Genomic DNA, 14,031 nt, shown 5'->3' on the forward strand with positions numbered 1-14,031 from the left:
CTGAAAACACTGGGTCACCGACCCAGGAACCCTGACAATGTCCAGGAGATATTTTATTAGATTCAGGTCAGGCAACCGTGGGGGTCAGCCAGTTCCTCCAGTAATAGCTGCATACCCTGGGCACATGCGGTTGGACATTGTTGTAGACCAGGAGGAACCCAGCAGCCATTGCACCAGCATCATTCATGGTGCTGGGCAAGAAGCACAGATCCCACTAGAGGATGTCAGGCCGTCAGGTCACCCTCATAAAGTCTGTTTCTAATTTTTTGGTTAGAGACAATTGTTTGGTAAGGACATTCTACGGCTCTGTTTAACTTACTCCTAGATTAATTGCCTGTCTGCTGGACCTTCATACACTTGAGACTGTGCTGGGAGAGTAAGCAACCCTTATGGCAATGGGATGTAATAATGTGCCATTTTGGAAAAGTTGGACTACCTGCAGCCCATGTTTGAGTCAATAGTCTGTGCTTTTGAATGTGATGCAATCAGGAAGTTACAAGTGAGCACTTCTTAAATCCTCTCTTAATCACAGTGGCCTGACTGCTCAGCCTAGTTTCATGGCAAAACCCAAAACTGTCTCAAAAGCTGCCATGAAAAAAAAAAAACAACAAAAAACATTTTATGTCCATGAATGACAAGGGTTTTGGGTGGGGGGGGTTAGTTTGTTTATGCTTTGTTTGTGTTTCCAGAGATCAACACCACATACACATCACATCATCTGCAGAATCTAGCTGTGTGTCTGCGAAGAGTGATTGGTCCAAAGAGCATAATCCAGACTTCAGTGATGAACCCGCAACCTTAGACAAAAAGTAAGAGACTGTTTCTGCTGAACTGAGTAATTATATTTATATAATTATATTTATATTTTAATTATATTTATATTTCTGACTTTACTGTGTATTTTTCTGGTCAGAATATTTTTTCCTTCATGTCCACAGAGAGAAGAGTCATGTTAGTGTGGAGGAGCAGCTGTCCTACTGTGCTTTGTGTCAGGACATCCTGAAGGATCCAGTCTCTACCAATTGTAGACACTGGTTCTGCAGACAAGGGAGAGACTCCTTGTGTCCACAGTTTGGATGCAGGTCCAGACTGCAGACCGCCAGTCAGAGAGGTTGTGCTCAAAGTACGACTGAACATCTAAAGCCTGGACTTCTTATTGTGATGGGTATTAAAGAGTTTTCTATCTATTTAGCATCATTGTTTTTCTTTCTTTTAGCAGATGTTGGTCTGCAGGAGGTATTAGATGAACATAAAATCAGTCTAAGGAGGAGATGTGAACATGTGACTGAAGGAAGTGATGAAACAGGAAGTGGGACTCTGCTCAACAGGATCTACACTGAACTTTACATCACAGAGGGACAGAGTGAAGAAGTTCATACCCAACATGAGGTGAGGCAGCTGGAGACAGCTTCCAAGACCATCAATGACACTCCAATCAGGTGCCAGGACATCTTTAAAGCTTTGGCTGACCAACAGAGACCCATTAGAGTTGTTCTAACAAATGGCATTGCCGGCATTGGAAAAACCTTCTCAGTACAGAAGTTCACTCTGGACTGGGGAGAAGGTTTGGAGAACCAAGACATCAGTGTGGTGATTCTGCTTTCATTCAGGGAGCTGAACGTGATCACAGATGAGCAGTACAGTCTTCTAGAGCTGCTCCATGTTTTCCATCCAGCATTACAGAAGGTCACAGCAGAGAAGCTCGCTGTCTGTAAACTTTTGTTCATATTTGACGGCCTGGATGAAACCAGACTTTCATTGGATTTCACCAACAGGAAGCTTGTGTCTAATGTCACACAGAAGTCATCAGTTAGCGAGCTGCTGACAAACCTCATCGAGGGGAATCTGCTTCCCTTGGCTCTCGTCTGGATAACTTCCCGACCTGCAGCATCCAGTCAGATCCCTACTATATGTGTTGACAGGGTAACAGAAGTACGAGGTTTCACTGACGCCCAGAAGGAGGAGTACTTCACGAGCAGATTCAGTGATGAAGAGCTGTCCAGCAGAATCATCTCCCACATGAAGACATCCAGGAGCCTCCACATCATGTGTAGAATCCCTGTGTTCTGCTGGATCACTGCTACGGTTCTGGAGCACATGTTGACTACAGAGGAGAGAGGAGAGCTGCCCAAGACCCTGACTGACATGTACTCACACTTCCTGCTCGTTCAGACAAAGAGAAAGAAGCACAAATACCACGAGGGACATGAGACGAGTCCACAGGAGCTGATGCAGGCTGACAGGGATGTTCTCCTGAAGCTGGGGCGGCTGGCCTTTGAACATCTGGAGAAAGGAAACATCCTATTTTACCAAGAAGACCTGGAGCAGTGTGGTCTGAATGTCACAGAGGCCTCAGTGTACTCAGGCATTTGTACAGAGATCTTAAAAAGAGAGTGTGCGATCTTCAAGAAACCAGTCTACTGCTTTGTTCATCTGAGCATTCAGGAGTTTCTGGCTGCTGTCTACATGTTCCACTATTACAGCAACAGGAAGGAAGAGGTGCTGGAGAAGTTTCTGAGGAATGATTTTCCAGATTTATTTACTGATGATTTTTATGATGGTATGCCCATCTATTTTCAAGAGGACTTTCTTTCCACTGTCATGCAGAAATCTCTCCAAAGTAAGAATGGCCAACTGGATCTATTTGTCCGCTTTCTTCATGGCCTGTCACTAGACTACAACCAGAGACTCTTAGGAGGTCTGCTCAATAAGATGGAGTACAGTCCAGAAATTATCCAGAGTCATCAATAATCTGAAGAAGATGAAGAGTGATAAAATCTCTCCTGATAGAAGTATCAACATCTTTCATTGTTTGATGGAGATGAATGACTTCTCAGTACATCAGGAGATCCAAGAGTTCCTGAAATCAGAAAACAGATCAGAGAAGGAACTATCTGACATCCATTGCTCAGCTCTGGCCTACATGCTCCAGATGTCAGAGGAGGTTCTGGATGACCTGGACCTGAATAAGTATAATACATCAAAGGAGGGACAACGAAGACTTATTCCAGCTATAAGAAACTGCAGAAAGGCACGGTAAGACCAGATATAGTTATCATCAAAAAATAATTTGTGCTCAAATCTATGTTCTAAAGTACCGATTACATGAGAGAAAGACTCATCCTGCAGAAATTGACAAGATCTTTTGACAGTACTTTTCTAGCTTCTCATGGTCATTCTGTCTGATTTCCTGCCTGCTAGAATAGCCACATTGCCACTGTCAGTCTTACATTGTCTGACCTACTTGCATCTTTGAGTAGTTCATGGTGGCCTATCTCATACCCAGGCGCTTGCAAAAGAGTTCATTATGGAAAATTCCCAGCATGAGATGATAGAAGAATAACAAAGTGATGGTTCAGGGCCACCTCATCCAGCCCTTGCAATACAAAAAGTACATTTTAAAGGCTAGTCTTAAAAGTAGAGAGGATCTCTGTCTTTCAAATTCAAATTATAGTTAGCTACCACAAGCGGAATAAGTAACTGATTTTAAGTAATGGTTCAGTTACAGCAATTTTAAATTGTGCTAATATTGAATCTGATGATGTTCAGTTAGTTTAATTTTAGTTTAATTTCTATACTGTTTGGACAACAGACTCTAAATGTTCCACTTATGTAGATGAAGCTGGAAATTTTTCAAGTGTTTCTCATCAAATGGAGGAAAACTCATTTGTCCACTTTATAACATGTGTGGTGATATATTTTCCATCACAGGCTTTCTAGCTGTGAACTCTCAGAAAGTCACTGTGAAATTGTCGCATCAGCTCTGAAGTCCAGTCCCTCCCGTCTAACAGGGCTGGACCTGAGTGGAGCCAAACTCCCTGATTCAGCTTTGAAGCAGCTGTTTACTGGCCTAGAGAGTGCAAACTGTAGGCTGGAGACTCTAAGGTCAGTTCATCAAGACTGTTTTTTATTTTGAACATATTGTAATAATTTGAATGTCAATATTCAATTTAATTTCAATTCTGTTTTATTCACATAGTGCCAGATCACAACAATAGTGAACTCAAGCTGCTTTACATTAAAATATGAAGACCCATAGAGTCATCACAATATGTGTTTCATTCCCACTGAATGAAAAACTTGAAAACATGTTCCTATGATTTTTAGGCCCACATACAATAACCACAGTTTTATCTTAATTTAGAAGCAGTAAATTGGAGGTGATCCAGGTCCTTATACCTTTACATTTCTTCAGTTTAATTAATTGGTGTGTTTGTCTGTTTTTGTTGACAGATAGACAGATAAAGTTGAGTATCACCCCAACATAGCAATGCAAATGTATTCTATGCCTTCTAATAATACTGCCTAAGGGAAGAATGCATAATGCAAATACATTTGGTCCCATCACAGAACCAGGAGGAGCTCCATAATTAATGCCAATTATATGAGCCTTGAGGTTTGGGTGTCCAGGACTTGAATTTTAGTGGATGTAGGTGCATAGGTGCATAATTGAATTGAGTTTTGCAATTCCAGGACACACACACACATACACACACAAAAAATGACAAGAGACAGCTGAAGACCACTTGTTCCTGTAGCAGATGTGAAATACCTTCAAAATTGGCTCATCATGTGTGTTTTTTTTCTTGGTGTTTACTAGGGATGGGTATCGTTTAGGTTTTATCCGATACCGGTGCCAAATCGGTACTTTTGAAACGGTGCCGGTGCTCAAACCGGTGCTTAAAGAATGGAGAACACAAAATTGGTCCATAAACCTCTCATTTTCAGCTGTTTTTTGTAAAAAGATAACAATGTTAGCTTTTTCTGCAGCTATAGGGCATATATGGTATCGCTCTTGGTTGGAAGCAGTGCTTAAACAATGGAAAAAACACAAACTTTGTCCTAAACCTCTCATGTTTAACTGTTTTCCACTTTTTCTTTGGTCATTTTAGCCTTTTTGGCCAGGGTGAAGGGAGTATCTGCCATCAAACAAGAGGACAGCCGCATGTAGCTATGATGATGTTTGCTAGTTCACCTTACATGCATTAATGTAATAACGTGGTTAGCCTACTCAACGTAAATTACACACGAACAACATTAAGCTACTCATGCAGAGAAGAACGGCTGCTGCCATCATCATCCGTCATCATTTCTGCTACACTGGCAGGGCTAGGGGCCAGGACTCTCCTCTTCGTGTTTTTGGGGGATGTTGCATAACAGGCAACCCACCCACAGTAGATGTGCTCAGTGTGAGGTCTCGCAGCAAGCTATCAAATACGGCGCATTTCTGGGCTTTTAAAAAAACCGCTATGCGTCGCCAGGTGTTTCATCGGATTTGAGGTGTTACCTCCTTTGACAGTATCACAGTATCAGCTTAAAGCACTTGTTGCAGGCTGCTGAGTTTGCATATTTTGCTGTGAAGTACAGCCAGACTTTTGACCGCTTCGCCTTGGACATTTTTAATCTGTAGCTCTGCTCTAAAAGAACGTACGTACCTGGGCCCGCCTACTATCCTCGGAAACGTAAAATGATTGGCTAGAAGTGTATCACAGCTCAGGAAAAAAAAGCACCGAAATAAAGCACCAAAATGTGCGCTGCTTTTCGGTCTGGTTGCTACCGTTTATGTCAGAACCGGTGCCATCATGGCACCGGACACCGGTACCCATCCCTAGTGTTTACACAGCGTTTTGCTTCTGAGCTGCAGTGGAGGCATAGTAACTGTGTTGATATGAACAGGTTATTGAATACTATACTGACATTTAGATGATGTGTGTAGAAGTCTGACATGACGATAATTATACACAATGATAGAACTAACAACACAGACCAAGTCACTACTCGTTTTAGAGATAGGTTTGTTCATCAGCACGTACTAATGTTGAGATGCACATTTAACACTTAAACACATCTGATTGGATTATAAATAATTCTTTATTCAGTTTATGGGATTGCAGTTTGTCAGACGTCAGCTGTGCTGCTTTGGTGTCCGCTCTCAAGTCCAACCACTCCCATCTGAAATATTTGGACTTGAGTCTCAACAAGCTGCAAGATTCAGGAGTGAAACACTTATGTGATTTTCTTCAGAGTCCACACTGCAGATTGGAGACTCTGAGGTCAGTTTACTTACCTCTCTCTCACTCACCCTTTCGCTCCCAATATATGATCTGAAAAAATTTTCTTTTCACAATGTATTCTAATATATTTTGAGGATGTCCGGTGAAATGCTAGCATTTATTTTATTTAATTCAGTGCAACATCACAGTAGTGTCTGATAATTTCATCATCATCATCATCATCATCATCATCATCATCGTTTATTTATATAGCACTTTTAAAACACACAAGGCTGACCAAAGTGCTGAACAACAGAAACATAATAGATACCATAAGAATAATAAATACGATAAAATAATAAACATAGCAAAAACAATAAGATACAAGTCAGTCAACCACTGAATCAAAAGCCAGTGAATGAAAATGTGTTTTCAATCTGGATTTAAAAGCCATCACTGATGTCGATTGCCTAATGTGAAGAGGAAGATTATTCCAAAGCTTAGGAGCCACAATAGAGAACGCTCGGTCTCCTCTCAGTTTCAACCGTGGTTTGGGGACTGAGAGCAACAGCTGCTCAGCTGACCGGAGCGAACGAGTGGGGACATAGGGCTTCAGCAAATCAGACAGATTGCCAGACCATTTAAAGATTTAAAAACCAATAAAAGAACTTTAAAATGAATCCTAAATTCAATTGGAAGCCAGTGCAGGGAGGCCAGAACCGGAGTAATGTGCTCAAATTTCCTTTTACCAGATAAAAACCGTGCCGCAGCATTCTGTACTAGTTGCAGGCATGTCAGAGTGCCCGGTCCAACCCCTATTAAAAGGGAGTTACAATAATCCAAGCATGAGGTTATAAAAGCGTGGATAACAGTCTCCAAGTCACGCCTTGAAAGAAAAGGTTTAACCTTCGACAGACGCCTGAGTTGATAGAATGACGATTTCACCACCCCATTCATGTGGCCATCAAGGGTAAGTGCAGAGTCGATTTTTAACCCAAGATTGGTAATTGAGCTCTTCAGGTGAGGGGTCAGAGCAGCAAGGTCAACATCAGGGATATCAGAGGAACGATTCGGGCCAAACAGAATTACTTCCGTTTTACGTTCGTTAAAATTTAAAAAGTTTTGAGCCATCCATGACTTAACATCACTAAGGCAATCAAGCAGGAGTCTAATTTGGGAGCTATCAGAATGACTGAAAGGAAAATAAAGCTGGCAATCATCAGCATATAGATGAAATGAAACTTTATGTTTACGAAAGATCGCACCCAGTGGCAGGAGATACAATGAAAACAGTAATGGCCCAAGAATAGATCCCTGTGGTACACCCCATGGTAGAGGGGCCACAGAGGATGATGACGAGCCCAACTTAACACAGAAGCTCCTGTTTGAGAGGTATGATTTTATCCACAGGAGTGCAAAGCCAGAAATGCCCACACAATGCTGTAAACGAGAGATCAGCAGGTCATGATCCACTGTGTCAAATGCAGCAGTCATATCTAGTAGTATAAGCACTACGTGTTTACCACAGTCCGTCGCTACCAGAATATCGTTCATAACCTTTATGAGAGCTGTCTCTGTGCTATGAAACGTCCTAAAGCCGGACTGAAAAACTTCAAACATATGAGAGTTGTTTGGATAATCCATCAGCTGAGTGTGAACAACCTTTTCCAAGATCTTACTCAGAAAAGGAAGTTTAGAGATGGGTTTAAAATTTGACATTACTGAAATATCTGAGCCTGGCTTCTTAAGTAAGGGATGAATAACTGCATGCTTAAACTCACTTGGTACTTGACCTGACAAGAGGCTGGTATTGATTATGTTTAAAATATGTGGTCCAACAGTAGGAAACACCTCTTTCAGAAAACGCGGTGGAACGACATCATTCGGAGAACCACATGGTTTAGCACTTAACACAAGCTTCTCTAGTTCAGGTAGAACAATCGGTTGGAAAGCAATAAGCAAATTTAAACAGGGAACATGCACAGCCGGGCCAACAGAAGATAAAGTGGAGGGTCTCAAACTGGCAACCTTATCCACAAAGAAATTAAGAAACCTATTACACGTAACCTCTGAAGATTGCAAAAGAACATGATCCTCTGCATTCAGTACAGAATTAATGGTATTATACAGAACACAAGGGTTATGTGAATTAACAGCAATAAGTTGTGAAAAATAGGAGTTTTTGGCGGTCTTTACTGCCCTCTGATAAGCTTTCCAACTCGTCTTAAGAGCTTCCAGAGAAACGCACAGCCTGTCCTTTTTCCATCGTCTTTCACATCTCCTACATTCTCTTCTAATGGCTCGAGTAAAATCGGTTAGCCAAGGGCTGGCCTTGGGTTTACACTGCCTGAGTCTTAGAGGTGCAACAACATCAAGGGCAGATTTACAAACAGAGCCCAGATGAGAGAGTAATCCATCTACGGAGGACGACTCAGAGGGACTGGACACAAGTTGTTCAAATAGTGTTGAAAAATCCTCAGCAGTATCTGAGCCGAAGGTACGATAGCATTGCATAGGTGCAACCCGTTTAACAACAGGACTAAGAGGAACAACGTCAAATAAAATGGGCATATGGTCAGAGAATACAGCATCCTCCACATGTAAGTTACAGACAGATAACCCATATGATAACACCAAATCCAATGTGTGACCACGTTCTTGAGTGGCACCTTTAACAGATTGAACAAGATTAAAAGAATTCACCAGGTCCATGAATTCCTTAGCCAGGGGCTTCCCTGGGCAACAGACGTGTATATTAAAATCACCGAGTAGCAGGACCTGGTCATACCGGGATGCACAGTCAGCGAGAAACTCCGAAAACTCAGATAAAAACTCCTTGTTATATTTAGGAGGCCGATAAACTATTGCACACAGCAATGAAGGCGAGTGGCCAAGTTCACACAGGCAAAGTTCAAAGCTGGTGTGGCGTGTCCATGAGGATAGTTGCTTAAACTCAAAGTGTGATTTAAAAACAACAGCTAACCCCCCGCCATGACCAGAAGCTCTCGGAGCGCTAAAATAAGCACAGCTGGCGGGCAGCAGTTCAGAAAAAATGCTTAACTCACCGGGTGAACTCCAGGTTTCAGTCAAACAGAGGAAATCCAATGCATGGGAAGAAAAGAAATCCTTCAGGATGAAGGTCTTATTCGCCACCGATCTGGCATTTATTAAACCCAACCTGAGGGGAGCTGGTTCGGAGACCTCCGCGGCAGTGACAACCAGATCCACCAATCAAAGGTTTGATCGGTCCATTCCCCTCCAACACAGATGCCGAAGAGGGAATGATTTAACAGGGCTGCTCCCGATAGAGCCGACAACGGAGACCAACCAGGAATCCACAGGATCCAGTGTACGCGATGGTACCAAGAGTCGTGGAAAAGATTGACGAACAGAGCGTAGATCGTGAGGAAGCTAAGAAATCTGGATTCTCAGCTTAACGAGGCGACCTCCACGGGTACCCCGTCTCCTGCGTCATTTCCGCATATCTGGTGGCAGTGGTAGGGGATGCCAGCGCAATGGTACTGCTTCCAGGTAGGGAGGCAGAAAACCCTGGCTATCTTTACCAAACCAAACTGAAACTTTGGTGGATAAGCCGCTTTCCAATAAAGTCTGGCGATCATACGACAGTGTTGAACTGACATGTTGCACAACATTAGCTAAAAACAATACAATCAAACAAATAAAAAGGAGCGGTTGACGGCATGCCAAACACACAGGCGCCATCTTAAAACACATCCCCCATTAACACTGATTGATCAGCACACACACACACACACACACACACACACACACACACACACACACACACACACTGACCTGTAAAAGCTGAGTTGACCATTTTTATTTTTATTTTTTTATTTTTTTTGCTAGCTTTATGGTGTTTGTTCCCTTACGTGTCTTTTCTGTCTTAGTCTTGTCTCTGTGTTTTGTCCTTAGTATCTCATTTGTAAAGTCGGTCTGGTCTGGTCCATGCTTGTTTACCTTTCTGTTCTTGTGTCAAGTTTGTAGGGTTGTGTCTGTGTCTCCATGTTAGTTATTTCCTGTTTTATTTTGACAGTTTTTTTTGTCCCTTTTTTAAAATTCAGTTTTACTTCCAGTGTCTTCTGATTGATCCCAATTGTCCTGCCACCTATTTCATCCTCCCTCATTATCTCGTGTCTCCCTCAGTTTATTGTCGTGTCCTCCTTCATGCTGTGTGCCTTGTGTGTTCGAATTTCCTCGGCTCTTGCCTTGCCCCAGTTTTGTATTTTGGTATTTTGTTCCTTTGAGTTCCAGCAATACAGCTGCCTATGTATTTGAACCGTGTCCCCTGTGTCCTATATACTGGGTCCAAAATTTGAAGCACAGTACTTCATGACACCACAAACTGATAATCAGTTAATCAAACGTATTTGATTAGAAGCATGTGACTTCTGCTCACCCTCTTCAATTTTTCGTCAGCAGTGATAACATACTTAGAGTGTTTTCACATCTATGCACCATACATTTGGTAATTTAATAATTACAGAGTTTTGGGAGGATTCTTATACAATAGCCACTTACAACTGGGCATACAGGTTATAGGTTGACTCAGGAGATCTGATTAGATTATAAATGATTTTATTTATATGTTTTACTTTTTATTCAGATTGTATCGTTGCGGTTTGTCAGTGATCAGCTGTGCTGCTCTGGTCTCTGCTCTCAAGTCCAACCCCTCTCATATGAAACATCTTGACCTGAGCTACAACAAGTTGCAGAATTTAGATGTGCAGCAGCTGTTGGGGCTTCTGAAGAGTCCACAGTGTAGACTGGATCTTAGGATCTGAGGTCAGTAGAAGGTTGGAGTGGTGCTCCAGTAATATTTTCCTAAACAGAGTTTTATGAAAGCAAAGACCCAGTGTTTCCTGCAAACCTGAAGCCTCCAATATATCCACTATCCTCTGCACATGTCCAAGCCATTGCTTGTTTTTTCAACACTATACAACTTGTCAGTTTCATCTCTGTCACAGTTCTGGAATCACTCTGACTAAAGCCTGCAAATCAGTGGCTCTTATTTCAGAGAACCAAAATTGCATTTAGTAACCATTTAATACTCATAGAGAGCACAAGTTCTGCCAAGTTCCAGGAAACATATTTATACATCTGTCTTGTCAGTGCTTTCAGTTCAGTAACAGCATCCATGTTTATTAGTCAGCTGATATTTCAGAATCAGATATGTTTATAAACTAGGGCTGTCAACGTTAACGCATCATCACGGTTAATGAGCTTAACATTTTAACATGTTTAACCTATCTGGAGTGCAGAATGGACAAATTTTGGAGAAACTGCCCGAAATGCATTGACAGAGACATTTCAGGGATTTTGAGTTATTCCAGATGGGTTAATTGTGTTAAATATTTTAATCACGTTAATCGTGATGACGGATTAATCCGCATTAATGTTGACAGCCCTATTATGAACACATGAAGACTCTGTTTTAGTGGAACAACAGGAAATGGTCCACTCTTGCTCTGAACATTAATCAGGTCCCTGCTTCATATTGGACATTCTGCATTACTGACAGACAGGAGATGGTGATGACTGTCAATATCTGTAAACAATCAGTTAGAAAATATGTTGTTTTTTTCTGCAGAGTGAAGTCATTTTGGTAAACAAGACAGCGTGTGTGCCAAGAGAGGATAAGCTGTGTCTTGATGATGTTGAAGTAGCATTGCTCTGACTGGGCCATGTTACTGGGAGGTTGAGTGGAGAGCAGAGCTTCATCCAGAAGTGACTGACAGAGGAGTCATCACCTCACAGAAGCTGTTTCTTTCAGGTGAACATAGATAATCCATCACTAAAGTGTTTCAGGAGTCTCGTGATTTATTTCCACTGTGGACTTGAATGACATCTGCAGATTTGATGCTAAAAATCTCTGCAAGTGTGAGCATTTAGCTTACTAAGTTCAGTCCAACATGACTGAACTTCCTTTTAACATTCAGAGCTGAAAAGGAAGCTGGCTACACTACACAGCTCCTCCCCGACTCCTCTCCTGCTTTCTGCACTGGATGTGCTGTCTTACTGACTGACGGCTGATGAAGAGTCCCTATGGAAACACTTGATTCACATATCAATTCTGTTATAGTGGAAGGACTCATTCTTCAGTGTCTGACAGATGAATGGGATGATGTGCAGATGATTTTCAGTGCTGCAGAGTGAACTGCTCTGTGAACAACTCCACTGTCAGACATGATGTAGAGTCCAGCATCACCCCTGTGTGTCCCTCTGGATCATTAGTGTATTTGAACTGTTCTGTCCTTGTACACACAGAGAGTCCTCCACCCCTTCTGTTTCACAGTCACGCACCTACTCAATCTGTATTTTATTTCATCTTTTTATTCACGGATATTCTGCAGCCAGAATTAAACTACAGATCATGTCTGCTTAGGACATTTACAGAACAGCATTTACAACCATGTATACAGTGCAGAGGCAGCTTAGTTGGCTGTCAACCCTTGCAAAGTGTCTGCTTATCACTGTTTCTTTATGTTGTAATGTCACCCTGTGAAATGATTGAGAACTGCAGTTAATGTTCAATTTATATCTCATGCGGGCACTCTCCATGCGCAATGACCATTCTTTAATCAGGACAGGGTTATATTTGTGTCCCCCTATGACGGGAATAAGAGGCTTTTATCTAGGCTTTTAAGGTATGGACATTGAGGCTGTGGACAGCTACAGGTACCTTGGTGTTCATCTGAACAACAAACTGGACTGGACTCATAATTCAGACGCCCTCTACAGGTAAGGGCAGAGCAGGCTGTACCTGCTGCGGAGACTCAGGTCTTTTGGAGTGAAGAGCCCACTCCTGAAGACCTTCTATGACTCTGTGGTGGCCTCAGCCATCTTTTATGGTGTGGTCTGCTGGGGTGGCAACATCTCTGCTGGGATAGGAAGAGACTGAACTGGCTGATCTGCAGGGCCAGCTCTGTTCTAGGATGCGCTCTGGACCCAGTGGAGGTGGTGAGTGACAGGAGAATGGTGGCTAAGCTGTCATTCCTGTTGGACAACCTCTCCCACCCCATGCTGGAGACTCTGACAGTACTGAGGAGCTCCTTCAGTGGCAGGCTGCTGCACCCACGGTGTGGGACGGAGAGATTTTGCAGGTCTTTCCTCCCCACTGCTGTCAGACTCCACAACAAAGACTTTTGCTGCTGATCAAACACACACAAACCCACACATGTGCAATAAGACTAAGTGCAATACTCTTTTTTGACAAAGTTGTATTTTTACTCAGTTGTATATAGCATTTGTATTCTATTTTTATCCTATTGTATATGTCTGTGAAGGTTCTCAGTCATCCAGGTCATCGTAGTCAAAGGAGCTTGCAAAGAAAAGCGTCTGGACTTCTTTAAGTTACTTGAAGACGTTTCACCTCTCATCTGAGAAGCTTCTTCAGTTCTAAGGTCAAATGGTGGAGAGTTCCAGATATAAACCTAGTGGGAGTTTCCCCCCACAGAGGGACAAAAGGACCCCCTGATGATCCTCTAATCGCCTGAGTCAAGGTGTGAAACTGGGTGTGGGTCCCAATCAGCCAGAGTTTCGGGTGAGTTCATTGTGAAACCTGGCCTCACCTTATCATGCGAATTCCTGAGATCAGATGGCCCAGGATGTGAGTTAAGGCGTCTGGGAAGGGATCTCAAAACTGGATTATAGATGGAAGAGAGTTGGTGTCGTAAACCCCCGCCTCTGTTCAAAGATGGTCGCTCACAGTGGACATAGATGGCTTCTTTCACTCCTCTTTCAAACCATCTGTCCTCTCTGTCCAAAATGTGAACATTGGCATCCTAGAAAGAGTGTCCTTTATCCTTAAGATGCAGATGGACTGCTGAGTCTTGTCCTGTGGAGGTGGCTCTTCTATGTTGTGCCATGCGCTTGTGAAGTGGCTGTTTGGTCTCTCCAATGTAGAGGTCTGGGCATTCGTCGCTGCAACACGCTCAGACAAAAACTGGTTCACAAGCGCATGGCACAACATAGAAGAGCCACCTCCACAGGACAAGACTCAGCAGTCCATCTGCAT

The 14,031-nt window shown here is 42.6% G+C and overlaps 1 pseudogene across 1 annotated transcript; it reads left to right on the plus strand.

Moving 5' to 3' along the window:
• The first annotated feature begins 124 nt into the window (after positions 1–124).
• LOC101479190 (protein NLRC3-like) lies at positions 125–13,935 on the plus strand (annotated as a pseudogene). Its single transcript, XR_013093955.1, has 9 exons — positions 125–231; positions 326–376; positions 690–809; positions 939–1,123; positions 1,217–3,036; positions 3,712–3,885; positions 5,880–6,053; positions 10,621–10,799; positions 11,605–13,935. The product of XR_013093955.1 is annotated as a protein NLRC3-like (transcript).
• Positions 13,936–14,031: the final 96 nt, after the last annotated feature.

Source organism: Maylandia zebra, linkage group LG17 (assembly GCF_041146795.1).
Source record: "Maylandia zebra isolate NMK-2024a linkage group LG17, Mzebra_GT3a, whole genome shotgun sequence".
NCBI lineage: Eukaryota > Metazoa > Chordata > Actinopteri > Cichliformes > Cichlidae > Maylandia > Maylandia zebra.